The sequence below is a fragment of the Leopardus geoffroyi genome, chromosome A1, assembly GCF_018350155.1.
Source record: "Leopardus geoffroyi isolate Oge1 chromosome A1, O.geoffroyi_Oge1_pat1.0, whole genome shotgun sequence".
NCBI classification, from domain to species: domain Eukaryota; kingdom Metazoa; phylum Chordata; class Mammalia; order Carnivora; family Felidae; genus Leopardus; species Leopardus geoffroyi.
This window is the reverse complement of record NC_059326.1, coordinates 224,316,615-224,333,716: the sequence shown is the minus strand read 5'-3', so window position 1 is coordinate 224,333,716 and position 17,102 is coordinate 224,316,615.

The following is a 17,102-nucleotide window of genomic DNA, read 5'->3' as shown; positions in this document are numbered from 1 at the left end:
CACTAAATGTTCTTAAGGTCTCTTGGAGTCCTGGAATTTCTGACTCAGCACTTATATTAAATGAACTAACATTGGTCCTGGCTGGGAGAAGGCACGCATTTCTAAATTTGGAATAGTTTAGTTTTAGTTAGGGATGAGTGTGGTGTGATTATAAGCATCTTTATTGTTTACAAGATGAGGTCCTTCTTCCTCCTTCCCACCACTGACTAGTTCTTAGTTACTGTGAATTGATAGATTGTGTAAAAGATGACAGAACATCAGTGTTTGTTCTTAGCTCCATCATTAAAACAACCATCAACCTCTCCCAACCCTCTGTGTTTGTAAAAAATATAACCCAAATCTCAATGCACCACTGATGATTCCCATCTTTACACTTTCCTTTGTTTTGGTTTTTAAAGAGAACATTTCAGTATCAAAACCAGAGCTGGGGAGAGTTCCCAGCCTCTGTGGATAAACGCTTCTGGATGAGTGCAAACTCTCCTTGTGTCAGCCCCCCCCCCCCCGTTATTCTCAACCTAGATGCCAGACCATTTAGCCTACAAGGGGATCCACGCAGTTCCCGTGTCCCCTCTGCCCTCAGAGGGGCTCGTCACTCTTCAGAATGCAGTTGCTTTACCAACTCAGCTTTCTGGCGGGTTCAATACAAGCTGCAATTTTGTAGATTTTCTGGCTCGTTATAAGAGAAGTGACATTTGCATCTGATTTGCACACAGAAACAGAACTGACCCCCTTTTTGGTGACTTTTATGCACTACTTTTAAGGACAAGTTCTAAGGACAAGTTCCATTAACTGTTTAATAGTCACCCCTTCATTGTTTGTTCCTTCACTGGAATCTATTTCGTCATTGGATGTTCATCATGGAGCTCAGCACCAAAGGCACCATGGCTGTCTTCACGCCTGACATTTTAGTGCCCTCTCTCCCCCCTTGTCTCTCCCCTTCGTTCCAAGTCATGTCACAACTTTTGGGTTAAATCAATAGCCAATGTTTAACTTATGACTCTGCATGTCATGTTTACATTGAGCCAAGAATGTATTATGATGTCATAGTCTCTCTCTCTCTCTCTAACCTCTTTATATAGTATTTCCTGAAAAAAACAAAACAAAACAAAACTAAGTTGCCTTTTTCATTTGCTTCATTCTCTAGGACTATTTCTTTTTTTTTGTAAATTAATTGGTTAATTAATTTTTAACCCAAGTATAATTACCATGCAATGTTACATTCGTTTCAGGTGTACAGAATAAGAATTCAACCATTCTCTACGTTACTCAGTCCTCATCATAATAACGGCACTCTTAATCTCCTGACCTGTTTTTCTCCTTTTGTTTTATGGGTATTTATAGTATAGGAAGCATATCTAAATATTTCACTGGCTGCCTTAAATGCAATTTTTCTGACATTGATGAGTGGTTATATGGTGTTCGTGTCAGCGTAATGAAAGAAGGCAGTGGAAAGGAACAGCTGTTCTTCTATGTTCTTTCCTAGAGATGAGACTACTCTGTTTCAGGAGCCAAAACACAAGTTAACCACCTTTCTTTTCATTCACTGTATCTCCATCCACTCTTTATCTTGGTGTATATTTTTCGGAGAGCTGGATAATGAATTGCCTGTCTCACATGTCAGTGTCAAGAGAGATCACTTTTAATTGCAGTTTTCTGGATGTTTAGTAGAAAGGGAGAAAATTCCTCACCAAGGTATATTATTGCTCAGTATTACAAACCAGACGCCTGTCTTAAAGGCATTTCATATAATTTCGAAATAAACTCAAATACCACAAAACCTAGCTGAATATTTTCTGTTATAATTGAAAACATCATGGCTATAATGACTGGGCCACTTAAACTGAAAAAAAAAATGATTTAACCATAAAATGTAAAAAGATTTAGAAAAGGAAAGAAAAATATTAAGAACCAATATTAACTAGTGGCAGACTACTAGATCATGTAGGGGTCATGCTTTCTGCTTTAGTATTTGATAGGTGACCAGGAGAAGGTGATAGTTTGTGTTAGCAATTTTTGTTCAATACCCAGAAATTATAGACTTAACACAAGGATATTAGAGACACGACAAATGCTTTTATCCATCAAAAGTTTCCTGGCTCAAAATAAGGATGCAGAGAAGGAATAAAATGATTTGCACCGTGTTAGATCCCTGATTAGATGCATTTCTTTAGTGGTTTCACTGTCACACATACCACATCATAAGGAAAAAAAAGAAAAGTAAGGGCTACGAATAAGCTGTATGAAATTGAAAATTATTTAACCTTTACTTTTTTAAAGTTTACTTATTATTAAGAGACAGAGCGTGAACAGGGACGGGCAGAGAGAGAGGGAGAAACAGAATCGGAAGCAGGCTCCAGGCTCTGAGCTCTCAGCACAGAGCCTGACGCGGGGCTCAAACTCACAAACCGTGAGATCATGACCTGAGCCAAAGGCAGGCGCTTAACCGACTGAGCCACCCAGGCACCCCATAAACTACATGAAATTAAATAACTATCAGCTACTTAATTTATATGGATTACTGGATAATTATTTAATACTTTACCTAAAGGATTTTTCTAGACAAATTTTCATATGTATTCACAGGACATGGGGCATGGTATCTGACTTTGTACATCATCAATAGCACTTTTAGTTTTTAAGTGTTAATAATACTTTCAACTGTCTAGAGTGATTTATTGTCATCATATCAAAGTGATATATAACATTTTCAAATGGAAGGATTAGAAAATAATCAAGAACTGTCCACTTTTTTTGAGAAAGCATTTGTTTCGGAAACTCCTTCACTGAGCAATAACTGTTCAGCAACAGAGAACTACCACGGAATAGCAATTCTCCTGTACAATCTCATAATACTCAATCTTATTGGACTTTCTCTGTTTTAAAACACACGATAGAAATAAATACTTACTTATCTGAAGCCTCTAATTTCTAGCAGAACACCAAAATCAAAACTTGCTAATTTGACATTTTAAAAAGTCTCAGATATTATAAAATTGACTGAATTGTTTAAATAAAAATTCAACATTTATTTGGCTATATTGGGAATATTCTAATTTCTTTCAACTCGAAATGTCTGGCTGCAGACCTTAGGCCATTAGACAAGTATGTTTCTTATATTTATGTGCGTGTTTGTCTGTGAGTACTGTGTGTATATGTGTGCACACATGTCTACGTTTAGACTTTGCCCAAGTTATCTTGAAACAAGGATTTTTAAATCGAGTTATTTATTTGGAAAAAGATCTCAGCAAACATCAGTAAGGTATAGTAAGAGTGAGGGAGATGAGAGAAATAAGTCAGTATCAGGGATACAATGAAGAGGTGACCAATGGAGACATTGTGGTCTCCACAGAACTGGGGACTTCTAGAAGATGGTTCAAAATATGCCCCAGAGTCACTCCACCAAAGGATGCAAAACCTGGGATTGCTAATCTGCCAAACTCAACTCTGCCACAGGTAGAGAGAACTGCTCTCAGGAGCACTACTCCCAGCATCCTTAGTCTGACCTTCCAGTAGCCCAGAGAAAAGTTTCAGAAAGAGGCACAGGTGTTCGCAGTAAGAAGATATATTAGCAAAGAATACCCAGGCTGGACAAGCAGGGCACCAATAGGTCCTAGAGTATATACTTGTGTATTCACACATGTTGATTTGATTTGATTTTTAAAGTTTATTTATTTATTTTGAGACAGATAGAGACAGCACAAGTAGGGAAGAAGCAGAGAGGGAGGGAGGGAGAGAATCCCAAGCAGGCTCGGGACTGTCAGCACAGACCCTGGACACAGGGCTTGAACCCATGAAACTGAGATCATGACCTGAGCTGAAACCAAGAGGCAGACGCTTAACCGGCTGGAGCCACACAGGTGCCAAGTGATGTTAATAACCAATGTAAAAATTTAACTTCAGAGGATGATAAGAGACACTAACAAAAATAAGAGCCACTTTAATATCTCCTCGAAAATAATGTAAAGAAAACCATCACCATATGAATGTCAATGATTTAATGATTAAGATAATGAGGTTTTATTTTAATTTCACAAAAATATTTGACCTACAGGAGTGCAAGACGAAGAAGGTCGGACAGGCGACAGACATGAACTTCAGCTTTAGGATAAGTGGCGACAAGACCAAGTAGGGACATAGAGGTCAGAAGCTGAGAGCAAAACTCTAAATATGAAATCACTTAAACAGAAATAGTTTAAAGCAATCAGGTCTGTTTTGCAGGCTTTGAGGGAACATTTATCTTACCTCTGAGCCAGACATATGCAGACCAGCTAGGGCCACACCACTGAGTTTCCTTATTTTACTACTAACCTTCTCTTCAATCTTGGAAAAGATACTTAATGCATCCCAAGTTTTCTCAGTTAGAAAATAACATGGTCACCTGGAGTAATTTCTAGTCGTCACCCTGCAATATTATTTTCTGATTCTAGGTATCGTCCACATATGTGAGAATACATGTATACAATTAAACAATCCTATGAGAATCACTTAAGAGGGGTACAGTGGTTGGGATGCACATACTTGACCCTCTTTTCCATCGTCTTCTTGGAATAAGAACAAGACAATGAGACAACGCATCCACTGAAACATGGGATGTTTACAGGTGGCTGGGGGTTCCTCTGAGTCACTGGGCAGGAGACCAAGATAAAGGCTTATCGGCTCACTGGATCTAAGCAAAAAAAAAAAAAAAAAGGGGGGCTCATCCCAGAAAAGGAGGCCTGTTTCTGCTCAGAGAATGAAGCCAAAATAATAAACTTCAAATTTTTAGGGACTTAGGCAGAAAAGGCCATCGGGTCATATCAGGAAAGGACAAAAAAGAGAAAGATAGATACTTAAACAACAAACAAAAACAAAAACAAATGATAATACATTTGGAGATGAACTTAGAGTTCAAAACAGACACTGAAAACTACCGCAAAGAAAAATGATTTTCCTTTTTATTTTTTAAAGAATCAATCAAAGAATAAAACAGTCACTTTAAGGACCAAATGAATGTTCTGGATAATGAAAAGGAGAAACAATAAACAAGTGAAAATTCAAAAGTTAGAGTTTAAGAGATGAGACCTGGATGTAGAGTAGAATTTCAGAGGGAGGAACAGGAGCAGATAGAGAGGAGTCTATTGAATCCGTAAGACAAAATAATTTGGGACCCACAAACACGATCGTCTCCAACATAAAGGAAACCACATTTTAAGTTTCCAGAGGAAAAAAAAAATACCGAACCGATTATTTTTCTGTTGACTTATGATATATTACCTCGACTCATTTCCATTAAAAACTATTTGTAAAGCACAGGATATAGAGGAGTTTAAAATCAATACTATGCAGTTGATTTGGAAGGATTTTTAAAGGGCAAGTAATAAATGCAAGATGCAGATAGTGGGTGTACTTGATTCCTTTTATCAAAACAGTAATGAAAATCATATATATATATATATATGTATATATATACATATATATACATATATATATATGTATTCAAACATATATTTGTGAATATGTATACATACACATATGCATATATATGCATGTTTTGTGTGTGTGTCTTGTGTGGGATGGGTGAGTGTGCATATTTGTGTGCATAAACATAATCAACATACTATGCTCGTGACAAGATATGAAAATATATTTACAATATTATTGGTATTTGTTGTTCTCCATAACAGGCAGGATTGCTGCCCTGCTCTCTGTCCTCTGCACTTGGAACAGAGGCTAAGACCAAAGCCTCTGCCTGTAAGATACCCAGACTCATGTCAACGGGAAAAGGGATTTGGTGAGCAAGCTTGGCTTATGGTTGGGATGATCTCTTTCACGTATGTTTCATTGACCAAATCAAGCTCCATGGCTACGTGGACATCAGTAGAATGGAAAAGTATAAAGGTTTCCCATAAAGGAACACCTCAGTGGAAAAATAATATGTGCTGAGTCGCAGTATCAATCTACTAAGGGTCACATTTACAGACATATATAAATTTGAATATTTATATTTATATGTCTGTAATATGAAAACCAAGACCTTTTTTCCCCTAAAAAAACTCTTGTATAAAGATTGCTTTAAAGGGAAAGAAAATCAACAAGGTGGAGATTCTCATGTAAAGAACTTATACCAAGAAGACAATGGATGAATGACTAGAGATTACTAACAGAAAAAAACAAACAACAGATGTGTCCATTATGCCCAGACAAAAAATAATTTGTGTATCAGGAAAAAAAAAAAAAGAAAGACAATTTGGTTATACAGTGGCTCAGAGTATATGCAACTATCTATTCTCTGTAAAGACAAAAAGACTGAAACAAAAGGAAGTGTTGAACTGGGGACTAGTACTTTAAATAATAGTATCAACTAATATTGCAGAATTTTTATAACCAAATGTAAAAATAATTGTAACATAGTGAAACGTATTAAACAAAAAATTTTGAAACAGGATAAATTAAATATGTATGGTAAGTGAATAGTTAACTAAAAAATATTCCAAATTATCTGAAGATAAATCTAAGAGATGAGGCACACAGATCTGGCTGATGCAAAGTTGTGGTGATGGAAAAGGTATAGATTTATCAAATGTATTTCAAGAGGATGGTTGTTTGATACGTTATTACAATAATTCATAATTTACATTTAATTCTGAGTGTTAAAGAAGGTCACCTATATGCTGATGAAATGGAAATATTGGTATATTTCCAAAACTTAAGGAGGTGAGGGCAAGAGAAAGAGAAAGATTGAGATGGAAAGAAGGAGCAAGCATGCATTAAAGATAGGAAACACTAAAAGAATAGAACCTTTTAAATAATAAGCATAAAACCAGAATTCAATTCCAATTAAACAAAATTTGCAGCCAATTAATGTTCAGTAACTTAGGTCAATCACTTTATCACTATAGACATTCATGTTTCTCAGATACAGGTGTTCTTTGATATTTCTGTAAATGATTTATGGCCAATTCCTGTAGTTCTTCAGTGGATTTAAAGATACATCATTATCATCTAAGAATGACAACGATGGTGTCGTTATTGCACCTGATGTAGTTAGAATCCCATGTCTCCATAAACTGTGGACAGGCTGAAGGTGGAGTTTGCTCATAAAAAGAAAAGAACGCAACACAACAGATAAGGTTTTTTTTAAAAAATTTAAGTATCACGTGGGTATGCGAATGCTGATATGGCTGACGTGCAGAACAATAGGACACAAGGAAGAGTCATCTTTGGTCTGGACAAATATCATTAATGCCATTCCCTCCTGAGGAATCCTGTATGGATGACCTCATTCCAGAAGTAGTCAAGCTGCTGTTGAGGGTATTGTCACAGGTCAGTTTCCAGGAAGACAACAGTAAAACATTGCTTTAAAATTCAGGTTATTGGGTGGTTCAGTCAGTTAAGCGTCTGACTTCGGCTCAGGGCATGATCTCACACTTCGTGAGTTCGAGCCCCGTGTCGGGCTCTGTACTGACAGCTCAGAGCCTGGAACCTGCTTCGGATTCTGTGTCTCCCTCTCTCTCTGCCCCTACCCTTCTCATGCACTGTCCCTCTCTCTCTCAAAAAAAATTAAAAATTAAAATTCAGGTTATTAAATATCCCTAATTTTAACACAGGTGCCCAAAAAACATGTTATGGGAATCATCATATAAAATGGTTGATATAATCAATTTAGAGCATCTCAGTACAGTTCTAAACCATCATGTTTGGGTAATCAGAAACAATGAGCTAAGTTTTTCTATCAAAAGACAAAGAGTTGTAAAAAATATAAATAAAAAAAAAGAGTTTGTTTAAAGCCCCAAATATGAAGTTGTGTATTTATTTTTTTGTTCTCTTTCGTTTCATTTTTTAATGAGAAACCTAACCAAGGCAAAGTTACAAAAAAAGATTTAAAATGATTAGGCTTCAAAAATGTTCAGCAACAATAATAGTACTATTTTATTGAGAAAATATTTACATATAAGAGCATTAAATACTTAATGTGATTAGAAGCTGATATTTCAGCATAAGGAGTGAGAGACATAAATTAATATAAAATAAAACACTTTGTTACTAAACTTGAATTGGAACATAAGTACAAACTCATGATGATTTTTTTCTAGAAATTCAATAAAAGAAAATTCAGAAAATAAATGCATGAATGAGTGAATAATAAATAAAATGTATGAATAAATGTCCATATATAAATAGACTCATATCTATAAATAGATATAAATATTTATCACCAGGAAATTTCATTTTGTTATATTCTGGACATTGTACCTATAACATTTCATTCCTCAGAGCGATTCCATTAATTGTCAGTAATATCTCACTACAGACACAGGAAAACTTAGATTCAGGGGGCTCTGGTAATTGAAACTCTCACTGCTACTATGCAATGGTAGAATAATGCTCTGCAGAATTCCTGTTATCCATTTAATTAAAGTCTGAACATCCAATCAGGCTACCAATTGTAAGTAAATTGGAGGCAAAGGCTTATAAAATGGCTAATTCTTTAAAAAAAAAATCAGAAGACAAGTCAATCTATTGTTAACCAACATCGTTACCATGACCACAACAACAGGTAGTTTATCCATATAGTTTTTCTCTTTGTTGTACGCAAAACTTCATTCCATTGATATTGATCCTAATAAGCATTATTTTCTACTGTACCTTCCAAATCACAATACAATTACCTATATAAACCTTTTGTCCTATAGCAGGACACTTCAGTGATAAATGGATCAAACTCTGGTGACCATGTCTTTTTTGTATATACATTACCAAAGTGCCAAGAGCTGATTCATACCCTGTACATAATTGGTTTCATCCAAGTGTAAAGCAAAAAATCTGTAGCCAGACAAATGTGATAGTAGTTGGGTGAGGCCCAACATGTTGTCTGATAAAAGAGTTTTGCCAACAGCTCACACTGCTTTTCTCAGTGCCTGATATTTGTCATAACATTTGCGACTATTTTTTACGAGCTTTAGAGAAAGTGTAATATAATTTTTTTTCCTAAACTAGGAATGCAACTTTCCATGATGCCTCAGTTTTTATGGTCTCTTCTCTGCATTTAGAAATACAATTCATCAATGTTAAACATGCAAGTGTTATTTTGTGCCTATTCTCTATAAAACGAAAATTGCTTTCTTAACACAACAGCAAGCAGTGCTGTTTTGAAAATGTTAGGAAACTTTAGTGGCTTCATGTCACTGTGTATGTGGTTGCCAAGAAAAGACTGGGATCTGGAGCAAATGAATCTCCAGCTCAATGAAGTCCTTTTTCTCCACATCTTCATAATCAGGCCCATATTTACCTTTTTATTTCTCAGGTGACTGGACAACTTTTTGGCAGCCCAGACTTCATTATCCTAGCCGACCCTGGAGTTCCGTTGACCATTTTACATTTATGATGTCATTTTTCTGTTACATTTTGTATGTTATTCTTCCCATCACTCATTTTTATGCAATAATGAAACCTTGCTAAATCCTGCTCAATCCTTGGGAGTTGAAATTATAATGTAGCACCAGAACAACAAGGAAATAAGCAACTTTAACAAGTCTAACAAACTCTAACAAATATGTAAATACTACCGCCTGCTATGCCAGGGTAAAACCAATTAAACCACATTGTTATTGTAGAGCATGGGCACCTGTAGAGCATGTGATATAACCATGGCAGGATTCTTATGAAAAGTATTATCTGTGTTTTATTTCAAATCGGTGAAATGTAGATACAATAATAATTTCTTAACTATTCAGAAAATATGAATCAATATTTATAAGATATTCAGAATGTATTTATTCTAGAAATTTTCATAAAATAATTATTTCATTATGTATATGAAGTATTATGTATAAATGGCACCCCCCCCTTCATACTATATACTGCAGAGCATTAATGCCACTATCAGTCCCCAAACAAAATCTTGAGATCATACAGAGTTCGGGCTGATTTCAATGGTGTATTAAAAGTCTGTGCTCATTCCACCATACCATGGAAGTGCAAAGTGCTTAGAAATTTTGCAACAGAAAGGAGACCCAAATTGTTTACAAACTGGGTGTTTGTGTGTAGAGGGAAATACAGTGAAACTTTGGTTTGGGAGCATAATTCGTTCCAGAGTGAGTCTTCCCTTAGACACATTTTGGAGTAATGTCACATTTTGTTTCATGACACGAAGGAAAGCAAGAGAACTACTCCACGAGATATAACCCGGTACCTAGTTGATCGATGTTTGCATCACTGCTGTAATATGCACTATAACAAAGAGAATTAAACCGAAACTTTAATATTGTCTTTAAAAGATATTTATCATGGTTGTTTAACCAGACTGTAAATTTGTATCTGAAATGAGTAACCTGAGTCATCAGTTAGGTACCATAATTTCATTCATGTCCTTAAAGTACCTTGGAAAAATATTAAAGCTGTATATTCAGAAATATTACCTGTGCCTCAAAACCTGTTTTCTTTCAATAGTGGTCTGAATTACCAAGTTTGGGACTGCTTGTGATTATGAGCAAAATGTAAAAGGATTATAAATCCCAAATACACCTGTTTCATTTTTTAATCAGTTTATAAAAATCCTGTCCTATGTCAAAAATTTTCAGCCTAATTAATATATTTACAAATCACATAGCAGATTTGACCAGAAGTATCACCATAGGTATCTTTCATGTAATATAAATACATACATATTATATGTATGTATATGCATAATATATACCACAAAATTTTAAGATGTTCCTCAGTGATGCCTATACTTTACATATTCTTTTATATAAAGAATTCAAATGTTTTAGATTTTATTTTCAAGTGTATAAAATACATTATTAAAAAATAGTTAGGGGCGCCTGGTGGCTCAGTTGGTTAAGCGTACGACTTCGGCTCAGGTCATGATCTCATGGTCTGTGAATTAGAGCCCCACGTTGGGCTCTGTGCTGACAGCTCGGAGCCTGGAGCCTGCTTCGGATTCTATGTCTCCCTCTCTCTCTGACCCTTCCCCATTCATGCTCTGTCCTTCTCTGTCTCAAAAATAAATAAACATTAAAAAATAAAGTTAGGTCTTAGGGCACCTGGGTGGCTCAGTTGGCTAAACGCCTGACTCTTGATTTCCACTCAGGTCTTGATCTCGGTTTGTGAGCTGACAGCACAGCCTGGTTCATATTTTCTCTCCCTCTCTCTCTGAACCTCCGCTGCTCATATGCACATGCTCTCTTTTAAAAATAAATAATCTCAGGGGCGCCTGGGTGGCGCAGTCGGTTAAGCGTCCGACTTCAGCCAGGTCACGATCTCGCGGTCCGTGAGTTCGAGCCCCGCGTCGGGCTCTGGGCTGATGGCTCAGAGCCTGGAGCCTGCTTCTGATTCTGTGTCTCCCTCTCTCTCTGCCCCTCCCCCGTTCATGCTCTGTCTCTCTCTGTCCCCCCAAAAATAAATAAACGTTGAAAAAAAAAAATTAAAAAAAAAAAATAAAAAAAAAAATAAAAAAAAATAAAAATAAATAATCTCAAAAAAAGTTAGGTCTTTTTTCATGAGAAATTTGACAAATGTTAATGTAGTTTATATTTAAATTGTTTTGAAAAAATAATTCTATAGAAATATTGGACCGGTTTTTCATAAAACATTGCAAAAAGAATATGAATGTCCATACACACATGTGCACACACACACATACAAAAAGCCACAGAAAATCTATAAAGTTATCTGGCTTTAAAACCCTTTGGTGATGGCCTATGATCTGTTACCTACATTGGAGATATTACTAGTTACACACAAAAATCATTTCTTTTTTTAATTAATGTATTTCTCCTTGGGTAACTAAATAAAAGTTATATAATTAGAAACATGCCAGTTCAAATATTGATGTTAAAACGCTTATTTTATCCTCTTCATGGCAGTGTTTTATAGTGTTTGGGGAATGACATTTAGAAATAATCTCTGATATCATTCCAAAGTTTCAAGCATTCCCTCTTATAATTGCAGTCTTCCCATATGGCTATTGTCTTTTAATCATTTTAAGTGAAAAGGTCATGTGTCAGTTTATTAAATATTGTTGAATTAGTGTCCAATAAAGACCTCAAACAAATCTATAGGTTGTGAACAAGAAAGTATTTTCTATTTTCACTGTGCCACACTACACATTTGAATCAACTTACGCAGGCTACATATATGAATTGCTTAGAGTTGTGTATTCTTTCTATGTCCAAAGATGAGTTTTTGACAATGGCTTCTAACTCCCATATAAATATTAATGAATAAGTAAGAAGAAAATATGTTTTACGGTGAAGGTGGCTTTCCACCATTACAGCATTTGGTTGATCGCATATTCCATGGAAAATTTCCTAATTACAAAATATCTGATAATGTCACCTATCATAGATAATGGGTAATGAATAAAATGTTGGTGACCATCTTCCCCCTATGTCTCATCACAAGGTATTTTCTCTCTGCGTGTGTGTGTGTGTGTGTGTGTGTGTGTGTGAATCTGTGTGTCTGTCTCTGTGTATGAAATTTCCTCTTTTTATGAGGATACCAGTCATGTTGAAATAGGGGCCATTCTAAAGATCTCATCATTTTTCTAAGTAAGGTCACATTCACAATCCTGGAGATTAGGACTTCAACACTGTTTTTAGGAGGACAGAACTCAATTTACCACATTCAAGAATCATAACATATGTGTGGAATACACAAGTCTCTCCAGTTACACATGAGCAGTATCAGCTGCTTTGCTGGAGGAATCAGAAAGAAAACAATGGGACTCTGACGGTTGAGAACTGAAGAACATGAAAGTATCTAGCAGGTTGTCACTAAAATGCACGTGGCATAATGTGAGCATGACAAATAAAATTGACAGAATTTTGCAAGTGCCAATTTATGGGTGTTTTAAAGCAGGACCAGAGGTTTGGAAAGAGCAAATGCAGACTAGGGAATATGAATCCTTGAAATATCCCTTTAGGACAGCTCCTGCCTTGAAGTGATATTGTTATGAGTATAATCTAAATTAGATAAGACAAAGACAACAAGGAGAAAGAAAAGAGATGGAACAGATAAAAAGTGGGAGAGTAAATCAGAGGAGGCGAGTAGCAGGAAGTGTTAAGACATATTTTATCACTTCTTTAAAACAATTGAAAAGGAAACTCTGCGTCCCTGAAGCTAAGAAAGCAATTCTGCACTCTAATCTCTGTTGAAAGTGCAAAATAATTCATATCACCTAAACATAAGAAACAGAAAAAGATTGCAATTTCATCCTATATAAAGCTATTATAAGAAAGAAAGAAAAAAAAAAAAAAAAGACCAAGAGGCAAAAGACCTACAGACCTACAGACAATGAAGGCTGATGACAAAAATATGCCCACGAACAGAAGAAAATTGTAACCGGTCAAAGAAAAAAAAAACACATTACTCATCACTCGGGGAGGGGGTATTTTATTTAAGTTTATTGCAATAGGGGGAGATCAGAACCCAGTCTGAACTCAACTCTCTGTGGAATCAAAGGGCCAGAGAAAATTTAAGAGCTGTGGGTAAGGCTGTTTGGTTGTCTACTTTTACTAATTGACCTTACTCAAGGAAGAGTAAACTTTCTCTCTTCTTTCTGATGGGCTTATAGCTTGGAGCAAGGAGCCACTGGAATTAGGCTTCTACCCTCTCATAGAAATTGGGAGAGAGGGCCACTGTATTCCTGTTTTTAAGTTTATTTATTTATTTTGAGAGAGAAAGAGAGTGCAGGAGAGACAGAGAGAGAGGGAGAGAGAGAGAATTTCAAGCAGGCTCTGCACTGTCAGCACAGAGCTGGATGTGGGGCTTGAACTCAGGAGTGAGATCATGAGCTGAACGGAAATCAAGAGTCCAGAGCTTAATTGACTGAACCACCAGGGCAACCTGGCCACTGTATTCCTAGATGGCATATTTCAATGGGCTAGCTTCCACGTTTTTGAAAAAAAGATAGGCCTGGGTTGTAAAATTGGCAAGAGGTTCTTAAAAAGGTTTGCGTCTTAAAAGAGCAGACCAAGAAATTACAAGAATTATTTTCTATAGCAAATGATCTGAAAACCCAGAAAGAAGGGACCTCTATGGATAGAGGCCGTCTAGATACTCTAATGGCCAGGATAGAAGGGAGGTCAAAAGCCTTGGGGTAGGAAGAGGCCTGTCTAAAGTTTAGTCAGACTAAGGGGAATGTTAAGGTCCTCTCACGGACACCTAATATTGTGTGGAATCTGGCTACCATTTCTGACAAGGAAGCATGGTGAAGGCGCCCAACCTAGGCTCCCTGATTCCGTATCTAAAAGCATGGGCCATACCTCTCAGCCTCTTTGTCACCTTCTCCTCTGGAGAAACATCTTCACCCCTAGAAGGCATCTCCCAACAGCTCTGAGGGCTGAATCAAAACAGGCCCCTTGCTCCTCACTCACAGAATGCGGACCCGGAGCCCTAAAACATTTTCAATGGAAATTCCTTTCTGCCCCGCTCACTCCCACTCCCGCTGAAGGTGTGTGAGCTTTGGGAGGACAGGGGTTCCGGCATGCAGATTTCCCAAAGGGCAAGAGAGGGAGACTGGGTCACACACTCACCCAAGTCCTGCACATCTGTGTCTCCACCCCCTGGGCTGCTGCGCGCATAGTACCCCTTGAAATGTCCTCTGGACTCCTGCCCTGACCCTCCCCACACACTTCTTTGACCTCAGGACGTCTCTCCCAGGATCTCAGGCTTAACCACCTACCCAGCCTGGCCTTCAGCCTCACCCTTGGGCACTGGATCTGGTGTGCACCCAGACCCTACTCACTTTGCCCGGGCTCCACACACAGATCGGGGCCTCCTCACCTTTCCCCACTCCCCGAGTTCGAAGCAGACATTCATTCCCCTGCCTTCTGGAGTGTCACACGTGAGTATTGCGGCCTCAGTGGGCCAAGGCAGGCTGTTGCTCAAGAGACCAGGACTAGAAAAGAACTGCCTTCTCAGAAAGGAAAGAAAAAAGCTTGGGAGTTAATGGGACCGTCTTCTCCTGGTGACATCAATAAAAGTGCCCTGGAAAGGGCACAGGTGTGGGGAGGGAAGCCAATAGAAGTGAACGCAACCCAGAAAGGGAAAGGACCTGGAAAGGTATTATCTCCAACATTCAGTAGTGAAGTGATTTCAGGAAAGGAAGAGCTGGAAGAAAAGTGACAAACACAAGGTAAGACTATCTATAAACAACTCCTGGATTACAAAAGGAGACTTTCACACCATTTCTCTGAAACAAATATAACATTGGTGTCAAAAGCCAACGCATGTTGCTTCAGGAAGAAATAAAGTCTGATCTGACTTATAACTGTCAACGGCAAAAATAAATATAATATTGGCAAACAAAGTTCCAAGGCATTTCACAATAATAACTAGATCACGGCCAATTGCAGCTTATTCTGAGAATGCAGCTGTGAAACTCTGTTAGTATAATCCATGACATCCACAGAGCTAAAAAGAAAACTGTACTGTCACCTCCGTAGATATAAACAAAACATTTGGCAAAAGTCATAACCATTCGGGTTAAAATCACTTCAAAGAATGCTCACAGACGCTCCTCAGTCCAATTGACATCTTATTTCACAAGGAAATATCTGTGTCTTCCCCAGCAAACTCTAGAGCAAGACAAAATTGTCCCTTATCTTTCCTGATATTCAATATTGTGGTCAAAGCCCCACAGAAAATTAAGTATGTTATGGGTATTTGAATCCAGCCGACACTGTCAATTTTGAAAAACTGGGTATGTGCGAGGTTGTTTACTGTAATATTAATGATTACTGTAATATTAATATTAATGTAATATTAATGATAAAAGATTTGAAGCAGCTGGAATATCCATTAAGAGGAGTCTAGTTAAATGGTTATCTTGCATCCACACATTGGGACACTCTATCTATAAAACCCAATGAAGAATATCTCTCTACTAATATTTCTAACCATATGCAAGATACATTGTTATGTTAAGAAAAGTAAAGTTAAATGTAAACAGGATGCTGCTTTTTCACATAAGAAACATACATCTAAAATATAAATTAAATAAAAATATATAGAGGATAAGATGGTAGAGAGTGGAAGTATAGTTAAAATTTAGATATTTTCAGGAGTTCCTGGGTGGCTCAATTGGTTAAGCATCCGGCTTCAGCTCAGGTCATAATCCCACAGTTCGTGGGTTCAAGCCCAGCATCGGGCTCTGTGCTGGGAGCTCAGAGCCAGGAGGCTGCTCAGGAATCTGTGTCTCCCTCTTTCTCTCTCTTCCCCTCTCCTACTCATGCTTTATCTCTCTCTCTGTCTCTCAAAAAAGTAAATAAACGTTAAAAAATTAAAGTACAGATATTTTTAAAACTATTTTGTTTGGTTGATTAGGCTTTGGATCCATGCAAAAATTTTACACAAATAAAATTAATTTTCAAAATCTAAAATTTAAAATTTCATGAAAAAATAAATTATGTTAATCATAATTAACAATTTTAATTAGAATTATAGTTGTAAACTTACTATGCCTTTTTTAAAATAAACTACACGGATTTCTTAATTCTGTCCATGGGAAATTTTCAGTGGCACTCAGATCGTGGTGGCTAAACTTCCCATAAGCTATTGGAGACTTGGATTTTCCAGGACTTGGGTTGCAACTTTAAAAAGTAATGGAAAATGATACATCGATATGAATAAGAAGTGCAACAGATGAATATACGGCAAATATATTTAAATCCATCACTGGTATAAGGAGGAAAAAAATCATTGCTTAATTTTGGAGGAAGTAGAGAACCAACTTATGTTTCTTTGAAATCTCTTGGATAGACCCTGAATTAAACATATGTCCTGTATGAGCAACACCTCAGAGCAACCAAGTGGTTAATGAAGAACATTCATTTTGTACTTAGAGTTGCCCTAGATTATAATGGACATGGAATGAGTAATTAGAATATTACCATTTTGTAAAGTTTATTTATTTTGAGAGAGAGAGTGCTTATGCATGTGTGCACACGAGATGGGGGAAAGGGCAGAAAGAGAGGGAGAGAAAGAATCCAAAGCAGGCCCCATGCTCAGTACAGAGCCCAACACAGAGCTCGATCTCACAAACTGTGAGATCATAACCTGAGCTGAGATCAAGAATGGGATGCTTAACAGCCTGAGCCAGCCAGGCACCACTAGAATAT